Here is a 22,604-nt window from a genome sequence, read left to right as displayed (position 1 = left end):
ACAAGGAAGGGTTTATTCCAAGTAAAGAGATCAGAAACAAAGAGCCCCAGGCACTCCTGTGCAAGGGGTTTTGTACAGATACAAATCAGAGGGTGGATACAAACAGCTAACCAATAGGGAATCCTCAGGGGAGGAATGAGGGGATTACATCAATTGCCTGTGGCCAATTGGGGTAGGAGGGTGGAGAGGATGGGTCACATGGGCCAATGGGGTTTCGAAGAATGTCACTATTGAGTAAGAAAGCCGCACGGACTCCAAGAAGGCTGGTTTGTGTTGGGGAAGATGAAATAGCAAAGCCCTATAAATATGATGGCCTGGCAAAAGAGTCAGAAAATACAGATATTGAGATGAGAACAAGATTTGAAATACCAAACCTTAATTACTGAGCATCTCGAAAACAATAATACAGCCAAGCTGAAAGCAATCCCCCCTTCTGATAGATCCAAAGGTCAAATGGAATGTTCTGTATCACCCCCCAATGTATGGTTCATCCCACACCTGTAACCCTCCCCTGAAGTATCAGGTATCTGTAACCCCATTGGCCCAAGTCCTGTCCCAGCCCACCTTGAAGCCCCTGATAAGGTGTGGCCGAGGGACCAGACGCTCTTCTTGGACCTTCCTCTTGGGACTCTCACCTGGGACCCTCTCTCTCTCTCTCTCTCTCTCCCCGCTCTCCCTGGGCCTGCCATGAGTTGCGGCTAGCAACTCCAAGCAGGGCCCTTCACCCCTTCTAATAAACCACATGTTCTAAAGACCTGGCTTCAGAGATCCTTCATCACCACCCATCCAAACTGTCCTGGAGCCCAGCAGTCCCCGCAGGTTTGCACAACAACAACTTTAATGCAAAAAACTCTTCTCTTCATAGACTGTCCTGACACATTCTACCTGATTGGCTAATTAACAAAAACACTTTTCTCACAAACAATCCTTGACAAGAACAGAAAAACAGAGTAGAAAAACACCACCTGCAGGTTGTTTACAATAACAAGTTATCATAGTTTCTCTACAACTCCCTAAAAGTCTCACAAGTCTGCAGTGAGAAAACTTATCTTGTTTTCTTGGTCTCTGACCAGGCTGTCACATCCAGAGAGGAATAGGGGAATCCCAAAAGGGTGTTGCAGTCAAGGATTGGCCCGATGTGAAAGTGGCAGGGACGGTTTGGGAACAAAAGGGGCTGGATTGCCTTGACAGGCAGGGAAAGAGCTGGAACAAGGGGTGGGGAATGGCATGAGGGACAGCTTTGAGGGAGGGTAAAACCCAGGGGTAAACCAACTCGGGGAGAACATGGGAGTACAACAGAATGAGCCACTTAACAAGGAATCAATAAAATAAATTCAAACCGCAACAAAGTCCCTTCTAAATCCTCCCCCCTTAGATGGGACTGAAACTTGCTGAGGAAAATGTGTCCCAAAGAGCTGTTTTTTGGCCTTGGTTGCCAGGGAGAAGCAAGATAGCATATGGGTCCTGGAATTTGTTTTGTCTTCCTGCCCAGGAAAATGCTGAAGCTAAGCTACAAAGCTACAAATACATGTGTAAAGAATGCTTACAATATATAAAAGAAAAAAAAGGCAAAAACCAAAATAGCATCACCCCACACTCTCTTACATCCTGAGATTGCCTCCAAAATTGACTTTCAGTTAGCATAAATATTTAAGTCCCATCTGGTTTTGCAAGCAATTATTGTGCACAGCCCCAGTGACTCCACTGAGTGTGAATTACAGCATCAGCTCCTAACTTGGAAAGTATTTATCCCCCATGTTCTGCTTTGGCCTTGACTATCATAAGGGAATGAGTTTTTTCTCCCGTGGTTGTTATTTTAGTGTTCATGAGCATTGCTGAAATCTGCATTCCCTGGATCACTGAATATATTAGCCAAATAAAGCATGGAATCATACATGGTATAAACAATAGGCCTAATGCAGAACAAAGCAACATGAACCCCAACTTCTTCCACCAGGCTCCTTCAAACAAATTATTCCACCAATTGTCAGTTAATATGGAATTCAATTTCTTCACCGGAACATGTGCAACTCGTTTAATTTCATCTGCCAAATTTGTAATAGCCTCTCCATTATCACAAATCTCTAAACAGCACTGATATGTATTTAATTTTCCACAAAGCTCCCCTTCCTCAGCTAATAAATAATCTAAGGCTAGGCTATACTGATATACTGCTGCTCTGGTCAGGATTAGTTGTCTAGCTACAAGCTTCAATGCCTCTGATGTTTGATTAGAAGTAATTTCTGTAATGGCCTGTAATCTAATAATTCAGTTAAGCATATAAATAGGGGTTCGATAACCCCAACTGCCATCCTGAGCCCAGGAGGCAGGATCATAGTAATCTATGATCCGTTGGGAAGTCCATTCTTCATTATTCCAGGTCTGTTTTCCTCCTATTTCAGTTCATTTTCTTCTGCGCAGAGTTTCATAAAGAGGCCGTCCTAAATATTCACCTTTGCTCTTCAGTAGCAAAAAGAATGCAGATTGTATAATTCCAATTGTACAGGTACCTCTCCATCTCTTTGATAGTTCATTATATGCCCTTTTACCACATATCCAAAATAATCCATCTGGCGCTTTCCAGTTTTCAGCCGTCTGCCCCGGATTTTCCCAATATCCCTTAAGATATTTTACCTCCTTAAAAGGATTAGCATGTGTTACACTTTTCCAGCAAACAGTTCCATTGGTACAATTGATAGACCAATAACCTGTTGGTGGTTTCGGCCACCAGGTCGTAAAGGTGGAGTTGGTGGTATATATCATCTTGCAGGGGGTATGTCCTATGTATGTAGTCAAATTGTTTCCTTCCCTAGAAATACAAATTTGGCCTATTACTTCATGACTCAATATCCACCCCTCAGGTTGAATTTCATTAGATTTATGTGTCCTGTTCCATAATATCAACTGATCAGGTCCTACCCCTTCTCCTCTCCATGGCCATTGCTCGGTCATTTGGGATCCCCCACAAATCCAACAGTTAGTCACATTTCATTCCTTAACTACTTTTTGCATCAGATCACTAAACAAATTTTTTCCTAACATGGGGAGGTCCCAATCACTGAGTCTTTTCTTAATTTTTTCATACAGGTCACTTTCTGCTCTTGCTCTTTTTTTGGTTTGAATTTCCCCTAAATTCTTTGTGATGTTTTTCACTAATTCTTCCTTGAATTTATCTTGTACTCCCCCTTTATCTGATTATCTCCACATTCTGCCTTTGGTAAAACAGAGGAATGGTTCTCCCTGGGGACAAAATTGATAGTTTCGAGGGGCCCATCCTCCCATTCCTAAATTTCTTGCCACCCAGTAACTCTTCTCTCCTATTGTACAGGTTTCAAGATTTCCTGGGTCATAACATCCTGCATTAATATGTGTGTGCTGCAAACGATTGGGTCATGGTCCGGCCATACTTCACATTTTGGTAGCACTTTAAGCAGGGATGGGTTATCCCATTCCATGGAAGACTCAACAGTATCATAAGGCCCCAGAGTTTTATTATCCTTCTGCCTCCTTTGCCTACCGGGGTGCTCCCGGCAGCAAGGGGTACCATCTTCTACGCAGCAAGGATATTCTTCAAGGGTTGTGTATGAGCTTTCCCAGATTTCATGCTGTTTCTTAAATACTTCCCAATTCTTTGCTTTGACTGGCTCATATCCACAAGGGACTTGATTACGTTTGCGACACTCAATCTTTTTAATATTTGCCTCACTTGATAGTCCCCTCTTAATCCATATTTCCACAACATCCACCACTCATAAGAATCTAGTTCTAATGTTCCTTCCTCTAGTCTCTTTTTTAAAATATATTCAGTTAAAATCTGTTCAGTGTGTTTACACTCTGGACACAGCCCACTTGGAGGATAAACCCTGCGACAATGATAATACCACCTCTCCTTACCATAGTTGCATTCAGTGCTTACAAAGGGATAGCAATTACAATCCTTTTCAATACAGGTTATTTTATCTCCCAGCATCTGATTTTTGTGTTATTTTCACCTTCAGTTCTCCTGGATGAGAGGTAATTTTCCAGTCTGCTTCCTTTGTTGTTATAGGTCCTTTTACTCGGGAGATGTGTGTCCACCCTTTCTCTGCTGTCCGGATTGCCGTATCTGTGGTCAAGAGCATAAGGAAAGGTCCATCCCAACAGGTAGTCAAACTACCTTCTTTCCAACTATGGATCAATACTTGATCACCTGGTTGTATTTTATGAATTGCAAATCCTAGGGAGGAGTTTGGTTCATTATTCCTTTCTTATGAAGTTCTTGAACATTTTTTCCCAAAGTCATGACATACCCTTGGATCGACATATTGTCTACTATAGGATTTCCCACCGGCACCTCTTGAGAATATGGCATCCCATATAACATCTCATATGGGGAGATCCCATGCTCTGAGTTTGGCACTGTTCGAATATTTAATGGTGAGCACTTAACCCAAGATAGTTTTGTTTCAATCATTAGTTTTGCTAGCTGATGCTTTAGGGTCTGGTTCATTCTTTCTACTCTCCCCAAACTCTGAGGGTGCCAAGGGGTATGATATTCCCAAGAGATCCCTAGAGCTTTCATTACGTCTTTTAACACTTTCGAGGTAAAGTGGGAACCCTGATCCGAATCAATCACTCTAATCATCCCAAATCATGGAATTATTTCTTCTAAAATAATCTTTGTAACAAAATGTGCTGTTGCTCGTGCACAGGGTAGGCCTCTGAAACAGAGTAAAATTTAATGGGGTAGAAAATCCACTTGGATTTAGGTGAAATGTGCTGCGTAGTAGCTTGCTAACATGGGTAAAATATGCTGTTTAGTCTGTTAACTATGCTGTGCTTGTAAAACCATCCCAGCCAAGGAGAAAGAATGCAATCTCCGAGGTGAAGAGATAAGATGGGCCCCTTGAACTCTGAAACTAAGAAGAAAAAAACCAAAGCTAAGTCTGCAAGAAATGGACAAAGGGATTAGAGAGTTCTCTGTACAAAGGGCCAACTGCAAATTGTAACTCGAAATCAGCAGAATGAATATGCACGAACCTATTGTGAGATTCTATGTGTATGTAAATTAGTATGGGATAATAAAAGAGGATTGGGAATCCTCAAGGGGCACGCATGCCCTTTGAAGGGAAATCCCTGTGTGCACCCGGCGCTGTAATAAAAAACATACCATTCCCTACAAATCTCTATTAGAATTGTGGGGTCTTGATTTTTCACCGCAATTCACCTCTACCCAATGAGTTAATTGGTCTACTATTACTAACAAATACTTATATCTTCCCACTTTCAGTAGTTCGGTAAAATCCACTTGTATCTTTTCAAAAGGCCTATACGCAGTTTTTCTTCCTCCCTGCGGGGTCTGTCTAGATGTCTTCTTGTTAATTTTCTGGAAAATAATGCATCCTTGTGTCTCCTGTTTTGCTATATCAAATATTCCTATACACCCAAAAAACTTTAAAAAGTGGTCGCTTAGTGCTCGTGTTCCCCAATGAGTTTGTTGATGTAACTGATTAATTATTCTTCTGGCATAACTTTTAGATAGCGTTTCTCTACCATCTGGTAAAAACCACTTATCCCCTTCTAGCTTAGCCCCTAGTTTCTCCATCTCTTGTATTTCCTTTGAGGTATAGCATTTTTGATACTTTATCTCATCCTCACTTTTACTCAAATTATTTAAAGACAGGGGTAAGCATACTGCTGCCCTTTGTGCTTCTGCATCAGCCAAATTATTCCTACGAGTCCAATAATCTGGTTCCCTCTGATGTCCTCTTACATGGACAACAGCTATCGCTGATGGACCCCTCAAAGCTTCTAATACTCTTACAATCAATTAATGATGAACAAGTCCTCTCCCTCGGGTATTTACAAGTCCCCTTTCTTCCCAAATCTTCCCAAAGGTATGTACTACTCCATAGGTATACTTTGAATCAGTATATATAGATCCTTTTTTTCTTTTTAGTATTTCCAGTGTTCTGTAGAGGGTGTACAGTTCACATGCTTTGGCCGACCATGCTGTGCTAAGTGGCACGGATTCAACTATTTCCATCATTTCCCCATCTACAATCCCATATCCAGACTTTCTTTTTTCCCTCTACCACTCTTGAGGATCCATCTATAAACAGTCTTATGCCATCTTTTAACTCTTCTTCTTCTAAGTCAGGTCTGATCTTAGTCTGTAGCTCAATAACTTCTACACAATTATGCTCTATTTTCCTCATCAGGTCCCCAAACAAAAACTGGGCCAAATTTTGGGCTCCGGTCATTCTGAGCTCTGAATCTTGTGAATTTATCAAAATTGTCTCATATTTCAATATTCTACTATTGGTGAGCCATTTTTCTGCCTTTTGCTGCAATACTCTTCGCACATCATGAGGAGTGTACACAGTTAGTGACCTGCCATAGGAGACTTTTCTAGCCTCCTCTACTGCGGCGTTAGCTTTCGCTCTCTCCGGCTGCACGCAGCTCTTTGGAGCCCGGCTGTGGCGTAGCTTCCATGTGCTGCCGGGGTTTTCTGCCGCGGGTTCCCGGACACGGCTCCATGTCTTGGGCGCGTGGGCTGGCCAGCCTCTGTTACTGTGTGCTAGGGATCCGGTAAAGAGGTAAGGAATTTGTCCATTTACTCCGTGTTTGGCAGGAACGGTTTATTGGTCACGTGGCGCAGTTCGATGGAAAGACGCAACCGCTCCCGGCACTCGCATGGGAGAAAATGGCGCCTGGGTGCCAGCGGGGTAGGATTTTATGGAGGGGTGGGGCGAGAGGATCCACGGCCTGCCGTCCAATAGGGGCGGCTGCCGTGGCGGTGACGCCAGCAACAGCGACCAACCAGAGAACCCCGCAGGGGGGGGCACCGAGCCTCGGGCTGAGTGGGATTGTGTGGATTGGGGTGGCAGGCATGGGGTTTCCTGGGGCTGGACGGGGGAGTGGTTACAGGAGCGGCAGAGGGGGAAGATCCGGTGGCAGGCAGCTTGGGGCCAGAAACCGCGGGGGGGGGGGGGGGGGAACGACACGGGGGAAGCGCGGGGGTACACAGGACTCAACTAGCTAAGACAAATAAGAACCCCTAAAACCCAATCCCAGGATGCAGCATTCTACTAATAAAGCTACTGCGACTAAAGCTTGTAAACATGTCGGCCATCCCCTACTTACGGGGTCCAATGATTATGAAAAGTATCCTATTGGTTTTTTGCTTCCTGCCCAATCCTGGGTCAATACCCCATAAGCGGTTTGGTTTGACACATCCACAAATAATTGAAATGGCCTACTGACATCAGGCAAACTCAAAACTGGGGCTGTCATTAAGGCATCTTTCAGTTGTTCAAGCCTTCTTTCATTGTCTAGGCTCCATTTTAAAGAATTTAGTGTCAGTTTCTCATATAAAAACTTAGCTTTTTCACTATATCTTTCTATCCACTGTCTACAATACCCCAATAGTCCTAATAACTGCCTAATTTTTTTTCTTTGTAGCTGGTGCAGGTAATGAAATAATACCCGATACTCGATCTGGGTCGAGTTTCTTTTTCCCTTTGCTAATCCAGTGCCCCAAATACTTAACCTCTGGTTCTACAAATTGCAGTTTTGATCTTCATACTTTCAACCCTTTTTCTCCAAGTAAGTTTAATAACTTAATGGTTCCTTCCTGGACAGTCTGCTCTGATTTATTGCTATATTGATATATCCGCTATTAATAAGTTGTCTACATACTGTAATAACTTAATTCCATCCAGAAGTTCACAAGCTTGTAAAAGTTTCTCCAAGGCCTGTCCAAACAAATCTGGGGATTCTGTAAATCCTTGAGGGAGCACAGTCCACCTAAGCTGCTGTCTTCATATGGTTTCTGGATCATCCCATTCAAATGCAAAGTAATCCCTACTTCTTACTTCCAAAGGACAGGCACAAAAAGCATCTTTCAAATATACTACACTATACCAGGTGTTCTTTGGGGATACTTGGTTTAATAATGTATAGGGGTTGGCTACTACTGGAAACCTTGTTATGGTTCACTGATTTACAGCCCTTAGGTCCTGCACTAGCCAGTATGTGCCATCAGGTTTTCTTACTAGAAATATAGGAGTATTATGAGGTGACATGCAGGGTTCTTCTTCCCCTTGGGGACCTATTTTTAGTTTTATCAAGGGCTGTTTCGATGTTCTGGTCCCCAAGATGTACAGCCCCTGACATCCCTATTTGTCCTCTTCAAACATTTTTTCATCTTTTTGTCGTTGCTTACAGCTTCGCTTTGTGTGTCCTCTTCTCTCACAGTAATAGCAATGTGTCATAGTTTGGAATGGGAGGAAATTCAGGGAAGTGATGCAAAGCTTTTTGTGTAACTGACAATCTGCTGAACTACTTAGAAGCTGGACGCGCCTCTGTGAAACACACATGTTAAAGACCAAAAGACCCGGGAACTCTCCCTTCTGGTCAGGAGCAAGGTAACACAGCTGGGCAGTCCCCGTCCCGGGCCGGGCCCACTGGCCCTGCCATGGGGCTGAGCTCCCTTTCCCCAGGCCGCCTGCCAGCTCTCCCTCCCTTCCCCCATATGCTCCTGGGCAGGGAGAGGGGGTGCCGCGGGCCGAATGGAGCTGGCCTTGCTAACATCTAGCTGCTTGCTACAACTCCCCAGCCCGGGACCCAGCCGCACCCGCGCAGCCCCTGGAGCGGCCCCAGGTCGGTGCCGGGATTTTACCCCTGTGGAAGTTGCCCGCAACCATCAGGCAGAGGGAAGGAGAAGGCCACCCCCCTGCATCCCGACTGCTGCCGCTGAGTTCTGGCCTGGCTGATTAAAACCGAGCCGCCTCCCCCAGCTGCCATCTAGAGCACCCAGCTCGCCTGGGGATCAGGTGACCATTTGAAGAGCCCAGGCATGATGTTAACCATTTCAGTGCTTCAGTCCTCCCTCGAATAAGAGAAAGGAACAAGATGTAAGCATGTAAAGGAACAACATGAAGACATCGAGGTCAGTGAGGAAGAAGTTAAGTCCCAGATGGGAGGGGTGAGGAGATGCTTTTTTTTTTGGAGCTGAAATCCTCTTGTAAGCTATGGAGAAAAGGCTCTTTTTTCCTTATAACGCATGAAACTATGGGGAGATGAAAGTGTTCAAATAGATATCGAGCAAAAGCCTCCATACTGTAATGAACAAAGTTTCCAGGTGTTCCCCAGAGATGCGGGCAGGGCCTTCCTAGTTCCCATGGCAACACTGGAATGGCTGCTGGCTCTAGCTGAGTACCGATACTGAAATGTTAATTAGCTAATTGCTCTGTTTGTTTTCTCTAAACTACCTGGAGATAACCTGCCTCCCCCCCACCACGCTGACATTCTGGGACTAAAATGAAAATAAGAAGACCCCTTGGGATCATGGGAGTATTTTTAGGGGATAGACACCCGTAAATAAAAACTAAACACAGTAGAGGGGGCTAGACAAATGCCCTAGCTGAGGAAGAGGGAAACACATCCCCTGATCGACCTTTGCCTGTCATCATCATCTAAAAAAAACTAGACTAGAATAGGCTGTGGGAAGCATAGACGGAAAGAAAGAGCTCCTGGTGCTGCCACCAGGGAAGGAGCGGGGACAGCTGTTGTTCTGGACTTCAGCAACAGACTCTGCACACCACGCCTCCTCACCCTTTGGGCACCAGTGTGCCACAAGGAAAGAAGGGACAGCTGCTGCTCTGGAATTCAGTGACAGACTCTGCACGCCTCCTTCCTTTCAGCCACCTGGGAAAGCTACAACAGCGGTGGCGAGCTCCATGTCGGGCCCCCTGCCCAGCTGTTCTTTTTAATAAAGAGCTGAACATTAATAAAGGCATTAGCCCTGTTCATTTCACATACTAAGATAAGCAGACGTTGAAATGGCTATGATCCCATGAGAAGATTGAACAGAGGAAGATACAAGAGTAGTCCTGTGCTTCCAGGAGAAGAAGAAGATCTCTGTTCCCAGGGATGAAGATGATTTTAGAAATAGATAATGAGAGCTTTTGCCTTTGAACAGCTCATCTTTAAAACAATACCCCACAAGTCGACATGGCCCATCGACAAGCTGTGGGAAGACTTGTGGAAATGGGAAGGATTTCATGATGGCAGAGTTCCCTGGGCGGCTGCTATTCATGATGAAATTGAGAGCCACGAGAGAACTGTTTTTTTCCTCTTGTGGAAAGGTCTCCATAACCTTAACAAGAGGGACTTCTCTCCCTCAGTGAACTGAAGAAAGACTATTATAGAGGTGGTAAATTGACTGGAAGTCTTAGGTTTGGTTTCTTTACATTGTCAGTGGGAAAGAAAAGGTGGGGGGGGGGAGGGAGGAGAAGTGTTCTGAAGGGTTTGTTTTGATTCTTAATTTTTTTCCTTCTAGTTACTTTTAATAAAATTTTCTTTTTACCCTTTTAAAGTTTTGAGCCTGCTTTGCCTTTCTCCTAATCCTGTCTCACAGCAGGAAGTGAGTGTATTGGTGATGGGCCAGCACCAAATCCATCACATTCTTTGGTGCATTGGCCAGGAAAATTTCAAAATTGGGGAAATCTTAAATTGGCGAACCAAAACCACTACACGAAATTGGTGTTTCCGCCTGGTTTTGAACTGAAACCGCCACACAATGATAATCTGCAGGACCATCTCCAGGATTTCTAATTTGGGGAGGTTTCTTATAATCTCCTCTAGGTCTTTGTCCTTCTGTTCTAACCGCTTTCTTTTCCCCCTTCTGAGTTTCCCTCAGAGCTGCTACAAATATCTTGGCTTTTGTCTTTTGTTTTTCTTCATCTCTCCTCATGTAAACCTTTTGGGCTTCCTGCAATAGCTCTTGAGGACCCCGGTCCTGCCAATCCTCTAATTTCTCTAGCTTTTTCCATATGTCTCCCCCTGATTTTGCCACAAATTGAGTTTTAAGCAATGCTGCCCTTACTGGGGAATCTGGGTCCACTCCTGAGTACATTTTCAGGCTCTTTCTGAGCCTCTCAAGCCAATCTGTAGGTGATTCATCTTTTCATTGGTGCACACTGAAAGCCTTGTTAATATTTTGCCCTTGAGGTACGGCATTCTGTATCCCTTGTATAATGATATCTCTAAGGTCCCTCATATTTTGTCTGTCCAGCTCGTTCTGGTGATTCCAATCCGGTCTCTGATTAGGCCATTTTTGATCACCACGTGGACCCTGCTGGTGTCTCCTTTCCCAATCTCTCATTCCTGCTTGCCTAATCATTTCCCTTGCCTCAGTAGTAAATAGTATTCCTAATATAGCTTGGAGCTCATCCCAGGTGTAGGTATTTGGGCCTAAAAATTGGTCTAACCTCTCGGAAACCCTAAAAGGGTCCACAAGAAGCCGCCTCATTTCCTTTTTATATTCTCTTACATCCCCATTATTAAGTGGGACTGTTACAAACCCTATTCCCCTTCTTCTCTCAGGGGAATAGTCTCTTCTTTTGATCTTCCTCCTCCCCACTAGAATTATTTTCCTTGCATTGTTGTCTCCTCTTGCTCCGAGTCCTACTAGATGGTGATGACAGTGGTGGAGCTGTCAAGCTTCGGGGCCTTTCAGGGGAGGAGGGAGTTTCCTGCCCTTGATAGAGAGGGGGCAAATTGTCTAATGGTTCCCAAGGTTTTTCTTTTTCCTCTGCCTTTCTCTTGTTTTTAGTTTTCAGGGGGTATAATGCTATCACTACAGAGGACCCCATCCAAAGTGCCGCATAATCACTTTCCTCCTGATCCAAGGGTTCTTTACTATTTACATAAATAGTCAAGCCTTAGCTTGACACATCCAATCATCAAAGGACCCAAACATTGGCCAATATAAATGATCTGGCCGAATTTGTTCCTTAGTCCACTCTACCATACAATAATGTACCATCTTTTCTTTACTTTTTCCCTTCCGAGAGGGCACTGCATCCCAATATACAATCATTAACCCCAGGGGGCTGTCCAGGGGTATCTCTGATAATTCTCTCCCTTTCTCATTTTTAGAGCCTCTCTGGGGGCCCCATAACCTTGAGCCTCTCTTGGGGCCCTTTGAGCCTCTCTGGGGGTTTGTGGAACCTCTCTGGGAGTTGCTTGAGTCAGAGATCTTACTATTCCCCTGACCCATTGTGACCAGTGTCTCACACCACTCGCTTCATCCCTTCTCTGGCCAAGCCCCTCATGGGGTGATGGAACCGCTGATAGAAGGACTCCTCAACTGTTTTGCAATAATATTGTGTGTCACTCTCTCACTTTCACTCAAACACTGTCATGTCCACCCAACCGAACGATACTCACAGCCAGCTGTTCTTGTCCGGATCTTCATGCACTAGAATTACAGGTGATTTAAACTGCGGTTCTCAGTGAGCTCAATTCTTTGCTTGCTTTCTTTACCGGGTTTGTGGTGCCGTTAGCTCCCGGGCTATTGGCTTCTACAGGCCACAAAAGTGGGGCACCCCCCACAGTAGCCTCAGTCCAAGAGATCCAAGAGCATCACGTCGGGGTCACCAAATGGATATAAAATTTTGATAGCCAAACCGAATTTCATTTTTATATCTTTTATTTTAAAGAAAGCAAGCAAGCAGTGCTGGGTGGCCAGGGAGTCACCACTCCACTAACAGCACACACCACTACAAGTTCATCAGAGTATATACACTGTTTTTAAGCCTACAAAGCATTTGCCAGTGTGTTTGTGTTAGCCCGAATCAGCAGATATCAATAAGCTGGAATCAGCAATTTCATAATCTTTCCAGGTGGTCATTGGCTTCCTGTCCTTCCTGTGGTCATCTGGAGGGAGGCCTTACCGGTGTCTGCTACATGATTTTTGTCAAGTGCATCAAGCTTTTTATTATACATAAGCATTTAGTCGCTTTGTTGCAATATCTCTTTAGCTTTACCACAACTTCCTCTGTTTTATTCTAAGCATCAGTCATCTGGCTACCTCATCTCTTTACTCTACTATACTTCTTCTACTTCGATGCTTTATTTGGGTATTCGGTCAGAAAATTTCAAAACCGTTCCTTGTAGTTATCCCAGGGAATGCATCCATTTTCGACACAGCAGATAGAAGCATTTGCTGATTCCATTGACAATTGACATGAATCACAAAAACATTTTCCACACTTAATGCCCTCTGTCTACCACTGTTATCTTAAACGCCCACTTAAGTCCCTTTGGGTCTTAGAAATACTCACTTCGGTCTATGCCTAAAATGCATGGGATCTGTGGGCTAGTCACAATAAGGTATTTTTTCTACTCATTTCTAGTCAGGCTCACATCAGCTTCTACTAAAGTAAAATGTTGTGATCCCCCTGTCACACTAGCAATAGAAACAGATTCTGTTCCCACATGTCTTGATGGGATTAATGTGCACTGCACACCAGTGTCAACTAAGGCTTCATATTGTTGTGGTTCTGATGTGCCAGGCCAATGAATCTACACAGTCTAAAAAACACGGTTTTCCCTCGCCTCTACCTGGCTAGAGGCAGGGCCCCTCTAAGCTTGGTTATCTTTCTTTCCCTGGGCATATGACTTGGAGGTTCTTTCAAAGGGATCGGGCATGTCGTCATCATAATCATACTTGGCAGTTCGGCTACGGGCTACTGGAGCTGCTTTCTTTTTGGTGGAACTTCTCTGAGTCTTGTCCTTCAGTTTAAGCACCTGTTATGTTAGAACAGCAGTAGATTTTCTATCTTCTTTATGTTTTCTCTATTTTCACTCAGGAAGAACCACAGCTCAGCTCATGGGGTGTATCTTCTCTCCCTGTCTGGGGGATGTTCTCTATATATAGAGCGGTACATTTGAAATGGAGGAAAGTTCATTTTCTTAGCCTTCTGATCTGGAGTTCTTTGTTCCCGTCCTGCTCAACAGCGTCAGAAGAGTCATCTGTCTGTGCTTCACAATGATCTTTTTCTCCTTAGAGTCATCATGGCACTTCTCTTTCAGGTCTTTCCTCACCTCAGCTGGGTTCTGAATTTGTTCACGTGGAAAATCTTAGGCTATAGGATCTGAAAATTCTTTTAGGATTTGGCCCATATCTTTCCATTCTCTACACCACTCAGAATTTTCTATGCCTGGATCTACTTCTGGGTCAGGGTTTTCATCAGCTCCTCTGGAAATCTCAGCCTTTGCTCTAGAGAAGCTGCAGATTATATAGAGGAAGCCTACAAGATGAAATAACAGGAAAGTGGTATCCTTGGCATTTAGGGGAAACTGAACATTCTCAAAAAGTGACTTATCAGATTTAAAGGAGAAGAAGGAAAGGCTGAAAAGTCTCATCCCCTGCTCTTCTTCTAACAAACTGGGTGCAATTACTAATAAACCCCTAAAACATGCTACTGGAACTAGGACATAGGGTAGGATGAAGAAATTATAAACCATACTTATCTTCTCTAGTACTTTTATAAACTCTCTTGTTAGAACCCTGGTTACTGAGAATTTTAGACTTTCTGTACTGACAGGCACTGACCCCCAAGAGAACACTACATTTGACCTGAGGCCGTGGAGAAGGCTTCCAAGATTGAATGATAGAACTGGGATTATAAGTGTATCGTTTGAATAGAAGTGTGTAATATCACATGGTGGAAAACTTGGAGTTTAAGGTTTTAAAATATAGTAATATATATAAAACAAGATAGAGGTTTTAGGGCAGAGACTAGTCCTTCACCTTCTTCTTCATGAGTTTGGGTGGTATTGTGTAATTGGATAAAAAAGTCTGCATTGCAGGCCACGAGTGGTTAGTTATTGAGTTAAAAGTAAAAATAATTTAGGTGTAATTTCTTAATTGGACAGTTTATCTTTAAAAACCTTGTAGAGAGAGATAATGTTCCATTTTTTAGTTTGTTAGAGTGAAGTGCTGTAGAACTCACAGTTTGTGAGACTGTAATATAAATAAAAACTAATAAACATCTAAGTCCGAACAAGAAATACCATCTCACACATTTGATCCTGACCCCAACAAAAAGAAGATAAGACTCAACACTCTCCATAAATCATTTTCACTGAGCTCAGCACAATAGCTATTCTAATCTGTGCCCCTCTACAGTAAAAACTATGTATTAGGGACAATATTGGAGCTATTTCTGGATAAGAAAATAATCTTAGGGGCTAGAAAGGTATTAAAACCTAAAAAAAAACCTAGGGACTAGAAACACATGAAGGCTTCTACTGTGAGAGACATTATGAATTTAAGCAACATGGCTACTGACTGCTTTATCCTAATACAGAGTAATTACAACTAAAATGCGATCAGTATAGGCTTTTTTCACTTTCTTGAGCCTCATATTGGGTGCCAAAAATTGTTTTTGTCCTGGTTTAGGGCAATTTTGGGAGGAAACCGCTAAAGGGGTTTCCTCTAAAAAACCAAATTCAAGTGGCCCCTCCCCCCAACTGGTTCAGGAAAAATATTTCCTTGGAGAAAAGTGGGAAAAACTGTTTATTTAACAGGCAAAGCATTTACTAGTACAAAAAAAGAACAATATTAAACAATAAGACTTTTTGACACTCTAAAAGAGATGACAAACTCAAAAAGTCCCCTTTGTTGGCTGTAGCTCAGCTTACTCAGTCTCTTATCAGTTTCTCCAGCGCTGGAAATGCCATGGCTCAGGCCCTGCCAGGTGGGCCACAGGTGTGAGCTGCCAGTGCTCTTTTGGGTGTTCAGTCTAGTGCAGGTTTAAACAGTTCTAAGAAAAAAGAGAAACTACAGTCTAGGGAACTTCTTTGCCTCAACTAGCTAAAAACTAACTAAAAGCAAAGGATAGCTCTCTCCTGACATCTGTCCGCACTGCAGACAACACAGTCTAGGAGCAGGAATGTGGAGGAGTGAGTGCAGTTTCTGAAAACAAACTGCGTGCTTCTTCTCTTCCCCCTTTCGCTCTCAGAACTAATCTTAAAGGTGCAAAACTTATTTCTGGGCTAAACAGATGAATGGGGATACAAGCATCATAAAGTCGCCCTAGGTCACATGCATATTGAGGACTGCGGCCCCAGGAACCCTGCATGCATTTTTTTAGAGGAACATCTCATTTTTATAGGAAGCTAGTGGCTCTGAGGGAACATATCCTGCCCTATCCCCTCTGGACCTTCTCACCCAAGGGAGTCTCTGCCATTCAGCCACCCAAGCCTGTTGACTCTTCCTGGGACTTGGTGCTTACACTTCAGTTTGGTTTCCTTCCTCTGAAGCTGTTCATATTTGTTGTGGGACAGGTCATGAAAAGGCCAAATTCAGCCTTGGCAAAACAAGGTCCAGCTCAACTCACTTGGATCTCCGTTTCCACCATCTCTGCCACACTGCAATGCTTGAAACAGGGATGTCTCGTGCAACAAGAATAACTTAAAACACCAGTCCCCAACACAGAAACTGTTGTTGGGACTGAACCATATGGATGTCTCAGTTACATCCCCATCAATAAAGGGAGATGTCCCCCAGATTTCTGCTTTGGAGGGTGACAATGGTCACTTCAGGCTTCAAGATAAATCTGATCAGAAGCCTCTGAGGACCACAGCATGTTCCACCACAGTAAGAGCCTGAGACGAGAGATGCGGGACTTCAGACGGCTCTTCAAAATGCAGTTTATTGTATCCAAGATGTTACAACAGTCAAGGGTCGTGGGTGACAGAGCCACACATACAGCTGTCAGCTACAGCTGTAGACAAGCCTGAAGACTCTTTAATTTTGGTTACAATGCATTATATATTTTTCTTTGCTGAGCATCTTAATACATAATCAACCAATCAATACCTTTACTGTTACCTACAGCCTATCATAACTACTATCATTACCATATTATGGTCAATCACATGAGTTAGTATGTTACAGTTTAAGCTTAAAGTTGTTTTTCAGTTTTCTTGCAGTGGAAAATTCTGAGACCTTTTTTATACTTGCCACATTGACATGCCTTGTTTGCCTGTGGTATCTTTCTGCTTGGTAAAAAGCATCTTTTTGTTTGTGGTCAGCTTATCCTTTGCTCTAAGTCATAAAATCTCTTTCCAACTCAACATAACCTTTACTTTCCTAGTTGTCCAGCAAGACTGGCTCAGCAAACCTCAATTTACACATATATTATTCTTCTATATCAAAACTTGCTTACATCTCTATTTCATTCTCAGGTTCTACATTCAGAGAGCTTTCTGCCAAGCATATATATCTGTCAAACTTTCTTGTCAAACTTTGATCCTTCCCAACACACCACCAGTTTGTGCAGATGGAGGACTGTCCCTATAGCTAGCAGGTTGAACAGGCTCAGATATTTCTGCACACTAAGCCTAGAAAAGGAGGTGTAAGATGACCTGAACAGTCAGTTACAGAAACTCATTGGAAATGCAAACCATTGTCTGACAGGCATTAGGTCACAGACGTCATCTTCCCCAGGCCCTGGAATCACAGCTGAAACAGCATTGTAATGTGATTATAATTTATTCATCAGCTGAATGAGAGCAGCAGCAGGCATCTTGATGACACTCTTTTATGAAGCCCTTGTGATGGACTTAATTCCTTTTTAAAAGAGCAAAATAGAGTAAAAGGCAAAAAAAAAAAAAGACAACTTTATTATGTTCAAATTTAAACAAGCAGGAAAAAACAGCAAATCAAAATAAGATTTAAAAATACCCACTAAAGATATTTTTAAATTTTTTTTATGCTTTGTTCCGAATCTTCCAAATTTTGCATTTGTCTGCTGGTGGCTACTTTACAGAATCACAGAATCATTTAGGTTGGAAAACACCTCCAAGATCATCAAGTCCAACCTTTTACCTATCACCACCTTGTCAATTAGACCAGAGCACTGAGTGCCACGTCCAGTTCTTTCTCAAACACCTTCATGGATTGTGATTCCACCACCTCCCTGAGGAACTGCTTCCAATGATCGACAACCCTTACTGTGAAGAAATTCCTCCTGATGTTCAACATAAACCTCCCCTGGCACAGCTTGAAGCCATGTCCTTGTCCCGTCACTAGTTGTCTGGGAAAAGAGGCCAACCCCCACCTTGCTACAACCTTCTTTAAGGTCTACCCTGAGCCTCCTTTTCTCCAGGCTAAACAACCCCAGCTCCCACAGTGGCTCCTTGTTGCCACGTGGCAGGATGGTAGAAATGCTGCAACCTCCCTTGAAGTGTCTCCTCCAGAAGCCGCTTGGAGTAAGGCCACAAGAACAGCCATTTCAAGTCCATGCACACACACATGCCACAGGTAGCTCAGTGGAGGAAAGACAGGAAGGGTCTTTGTATGATGTATTCCAGCAAAGGTTTATTGCATCCACCATGCCAAAGGGATCAGGGACAAAGATGCAACCATGTGCTGTACACAGGTGTTGCTATTCAAATTTATTTTATTGATTCCTTGTTAAGTGGCTCGTTCTGTTGTACTCCCATGTTCTCCCCGAGTTGGTTTACCCCTGGGTTCTACCCTCCTTCAAAGCTGTCCCTCATGCCATTCCCCACCCCTTGTTCCAGCAATTTCCCTGCCTGTCAAGGCAATCCAGCCCCTTTTGTTCCCAAACCTTCCCTGCCACTTTCACATCGGGCCAATCCCTGACTGCAACACCCTTTTGGAATTCCCCTATTCCTCAAAGCCCCATCGGCCCATGTGACCCATCCTCTCCACCCTCCTACCCCAATTGGCCCCAGACACTTGATGTAATCCCCTCATTCCTCCCCTGAGGATTCCCTATTGGTTAGCTGTTTGTATCCACCCCCTGATTTGTATCTGTACAAAACCCCTTTCACAGGAGTGCCTGGGGCTCTTTGTTTCTGATCTCCTTACCTGGAATAAACCCTTCCTTGTGGAACCTCAAGATGGAGAGCCTCCTCCTTTCACCTCTGCCTGTTCCCTTTCATGGCTTGTGTCTGGCACCATAGAGCAAGTGTCTCTAAATGTAATGCCTCTGGTAAATCCCCATACTGAGGCAGTTCCCCACTCCTGGCATGGTGCTGGAGATCTAAGAGCTAGCCCGGGCTCCAGCAGTCACTTCAGTTGGCACCCACGTGTGGTCTCCCTGAGGGTCTGAGACCCCACAAAAGACTCGTCGATCTACCTTGTGGACCGTACAAAAGTCTTTGGCCGTCCGCTCCCCCGGGAGGAGCAGGCCAAGTTTTATTTGGTGGCCCTCCTGGGGAGAGAGATGACCCCCCCTGTGGCACCAGGGATCACCTCTGGGATTGGGACCATACCTGTAACACCTCCATCCGGGAGCAGGTGAGTATTTCCTGAGTGGGGGGATTGTGTGTGACTGAGGGGACCTTTTGCGTGTGCGGTGTCCTCTCCCAGGCTGCTCCTGGATCCTTCTTTTGATTTCTTTAAGTTTCCTTTTTGGTTGCAAGTGTGTGTAGAGTGTCTGAGTGGACAATATGGGTGCTCGCCTATCCACTCAACAAAGGGGGATTTTTACCCAAGTTGCGGAAATCCTAGAGGGGAGGGAAACGTTTTTCAGGGGGGTCATTGAAGACATTAGTCCATTGGTTGTTTCTCCACTTCCCTCGAGTGTCCCCTTATGATGTGACCTCCATTCCCTTCTGGGATGGAGTCAGGTTAAAGTTAACTGATCTGGTGAACCAGGGGGGCACCTTGGCATCTAAATTTATTCCTTTGTTCATTTTAATACGGCTAACATTAATTGAGAGGGGGGAAGTGGGGAAGCGACCCCAAAGTTCTGCCCCAGTTATCCCTTCCCAGCCTCCCTGAATTTCTTCCCTTACACTGGGAGAGTCACGCAGAGCAGCCTGCACTGCGCAGGGTAGCCAGGCTCACCTTAGTCTCCCTGGCTCTTCACAACTCTCTCAGCACCCTAGCCCTGACAGTACTGGCCATGCTGTCAGGAACTCTTCCCTTAAATCCTCTGCCCCAGTTTAACTTCAAAAGTTGTCAGGTTTGAGGTTCTCTCTTATTCCCCTTTCCTACCTCGTCCTTCTACCCCTGACAGTTGCCTGCATATACCCTCCTTGCCTAGTCCTTCTCCCAACCTCAAAGGACACAAGATGGCAGTGGCCACATGGCAGGGCCATGCACGTGTGCTTCTTCTTCCCAGAATCCTTTTTTCCCGCCAATTCCAATCTCTTCCTCCCCTCAAACCCTCCCCTTCTCCTCTCCTCGGACCCGTCCTTCTCCACTCTTGCTCCACCTCCTGAAATCCCTGTGAGGCTTCCCGCCCCTTCATATTGCAGCCCTGCCTCTGACCCCTCCACCTCCTTCTCTGACAGTTCCCATGCCCCTCCTTCCAGTTCCCACATACCCCCATCCAGCTCCCATGCCATCGGAGCCGGGGGGGACTGGGATCCAAAAGGATAGGCCCTTCCCACTATCGCTCCAGTTTACATCAGTAGTCGGGGAGGTGTGCTCTCAGAGTGGGAGCCCTTCTATCAAAACAAGAAGGAGCTCTGCGAGGCTCAGAAGGAGTTTGTGAGAGAGAGAGTGAGTATTTCAAAGGCTTGCTCAGAGCCACCTTCTCTTCCAGTTTCCTGGTCCCCTATGATATAAAAGATCTGCTTAAGTGCCTCCTCCCTCCTGCAGAGTACATGCTATGGGAGGGAGTGTGGAAGAGGTCATTGAGAGGGATCCGCGCTGAGCTCTTGCAGAGCACCAGCAGCGCAGTTGATGCGCTTGGCAATGTTATTACAATGGACCAGCTGAGTGGCGAGGGGAAGTGGGTGGAGGCCAAAGAACAGGCCAAGGCCCTATCAAGAAAGATCCTAGAAGAAATTAAAGAGGCAGCAGAGAAGGATTTCTACTCCTTACCAACCCCAGAGTCCCAAATTAGCTTTACAGCAATTAGGCAGCAGCCCAATGAAACTTTTCTAAACTTTATTAACAGACTAAAAGTACATGCTGAAAAACAAGTGGAGGACCCAACTCTGCATCCAGCTATGCTACTACAAGTAGCAAAGGCCAATGCAAATGACACCTGTCAAAGGATCATCCTTGGACTGCGTCCAGATCCTCCACCAACCCTAACAGACATCATAGGGGCATGTACAAGAATGGCTGCCCTTGCAGGAAAGCCAGAGGGACGTTGGCAACATCAGGATAGGACAGTGGCAGCAGCAGCACCGATCCCATAGACTCCAGCATGTTGTAAACCACCCACATGCTACTGTTGCGGTCAACTTGAGCATGTTGCCAAATACTGCCCTGCACTGAGAACTGCAGGATTGGGACAGCTGAACTCAGAGAGAGGAGGGGTTCCCAAACCCAATCAGCAAAAAAACTAAGGAGGCAGTATGGACCTGCTCCACGTGTAGACAAAAATGGAGCGGGTTTCACAGGGGAAAAGGGGACTGGACTGGATTCTACCACAGGCTGTGACTGTATTCACCAGACTGACACTTCTCTAAACCAGCAGAACAATAAAGTATGGTCTCCTCAATCTCTGTTCCTGCTAACCACTATGAAAGATATTTTTTTCAGGTCCCGACACTGGACAATGATTGCCATGGACCTACTGGGTGGAAGATTGATGCCTCAGAGACCTGACTGTAAGTACTTTGTTATTGGGGACACAAAGTACACTTCCCCAGAGACTGAGGTCTCTCCGATCATCCTTCCATCTGATCCAGAGGGACTCAGTCTCTTGGCGCACTGCATTCACATACCCTTCTACATGGGCAAGGGCCAAGTCATCGCCCAAGCCATCCCCATACCATTGGGAGTCCCAGTAGATGATTTCTCACCTGAAGTCTACTGGGCAGAATTGGTAGGTTAAGACAAGCTCATCATCTCATGTAACATCTGACAGGGTAGTGATACCCTAGGGATGAGGGGCTTGCTTGACACAGGGGCAGATGTGACGGTTATCCCCAAAAGGAGGTGGCCGTCACATTGAGAATTGCAACCCATGGCTGGCAGGATACAGGGCATTGGGGGTGCCCAATTGGCTAAAATCTCGAAGAGTGTCGTACAAATTGAGAGGCCAGATGAGCAATTGGCTAGCATACGCCCAGTCGTTGCAGACTACAAGGTTCCCTTGTGGGGAAGGGATGCCATGTCGCAATGAGGGGTTCATCTTGAGATCCCAAAGACCCCCTGGGATTTTTAATTGTGGCCACTGTAGAGCGCCCTACCCAAAAACTGGAATGAACCACTGATTCACCAGTGTGGGTAGACCAGTGGCTGCTGAGTAAAGAGAAATTGAAAGCACTCAATGAGCTTGTGGAGGAGCAATTGGCTCAAGGTAACATTGAGCCTACTTTTAGCCCTTGGAACTCCCCGGTGTTCGTTATCAAAAAGCCAGGGAAGGACAAGTGGCGGCTTGTTGCAGTGCGTGTTTTTAATTGTAATTCGGTCCTAGCAGTCAGTTTTATAACCCCCCCCCCCCCATTTTATATTGTTATAACATATTTTGTCATTAATGGATTTTTCCTTTCCCCCCTGTGCCGTTGCTTTCACCCTAGTTGTCCATCTTCCCAAAGACCTGCCCTTTGTTCCCGAATGTTCCCTGTTCCTCCTCTCACTGACTGTCAATTCCTCCCCATACCTGCCCCTTTCTCTAGAAACTTCCCTGTCATTTTTGCATCCTTCGAGGCCCCATTGGTTTGTTTAAACTGCTCTCCTCCCCTGTAATCCCCTATTGGTTTAAACACTGCATCCCCCACCTTGTGTTCCTCCCCTAGCTTTCCCCCGTTGGTTAAAGTTTTGTACCCTCCCCTGAGGCCTCCCCCATATATAAGTTGATATATGCCTTTGTTCAGTGTCTTTCTGT

This window comes from Vidua chalybeata (assembly GCF_026979565.1).
Source record: "Vidua chalybeata isolate OUT-0048 chromosome W unlocalized genomic scaffold, bVidCha1 merged haplotype SUPER_W_unloc_6, whole genome shotgun sequence".
In the NCBI taxonomy this organism is placed as follows: domain Eukaryota; kingdom Metazoa; phylum Chordata; class Aves; order Passeriformes; family Viduidae; genus Vidua; species Vidua chalybeata.
Note: the sequence above shows the minus strand (reverse complement) of the source record.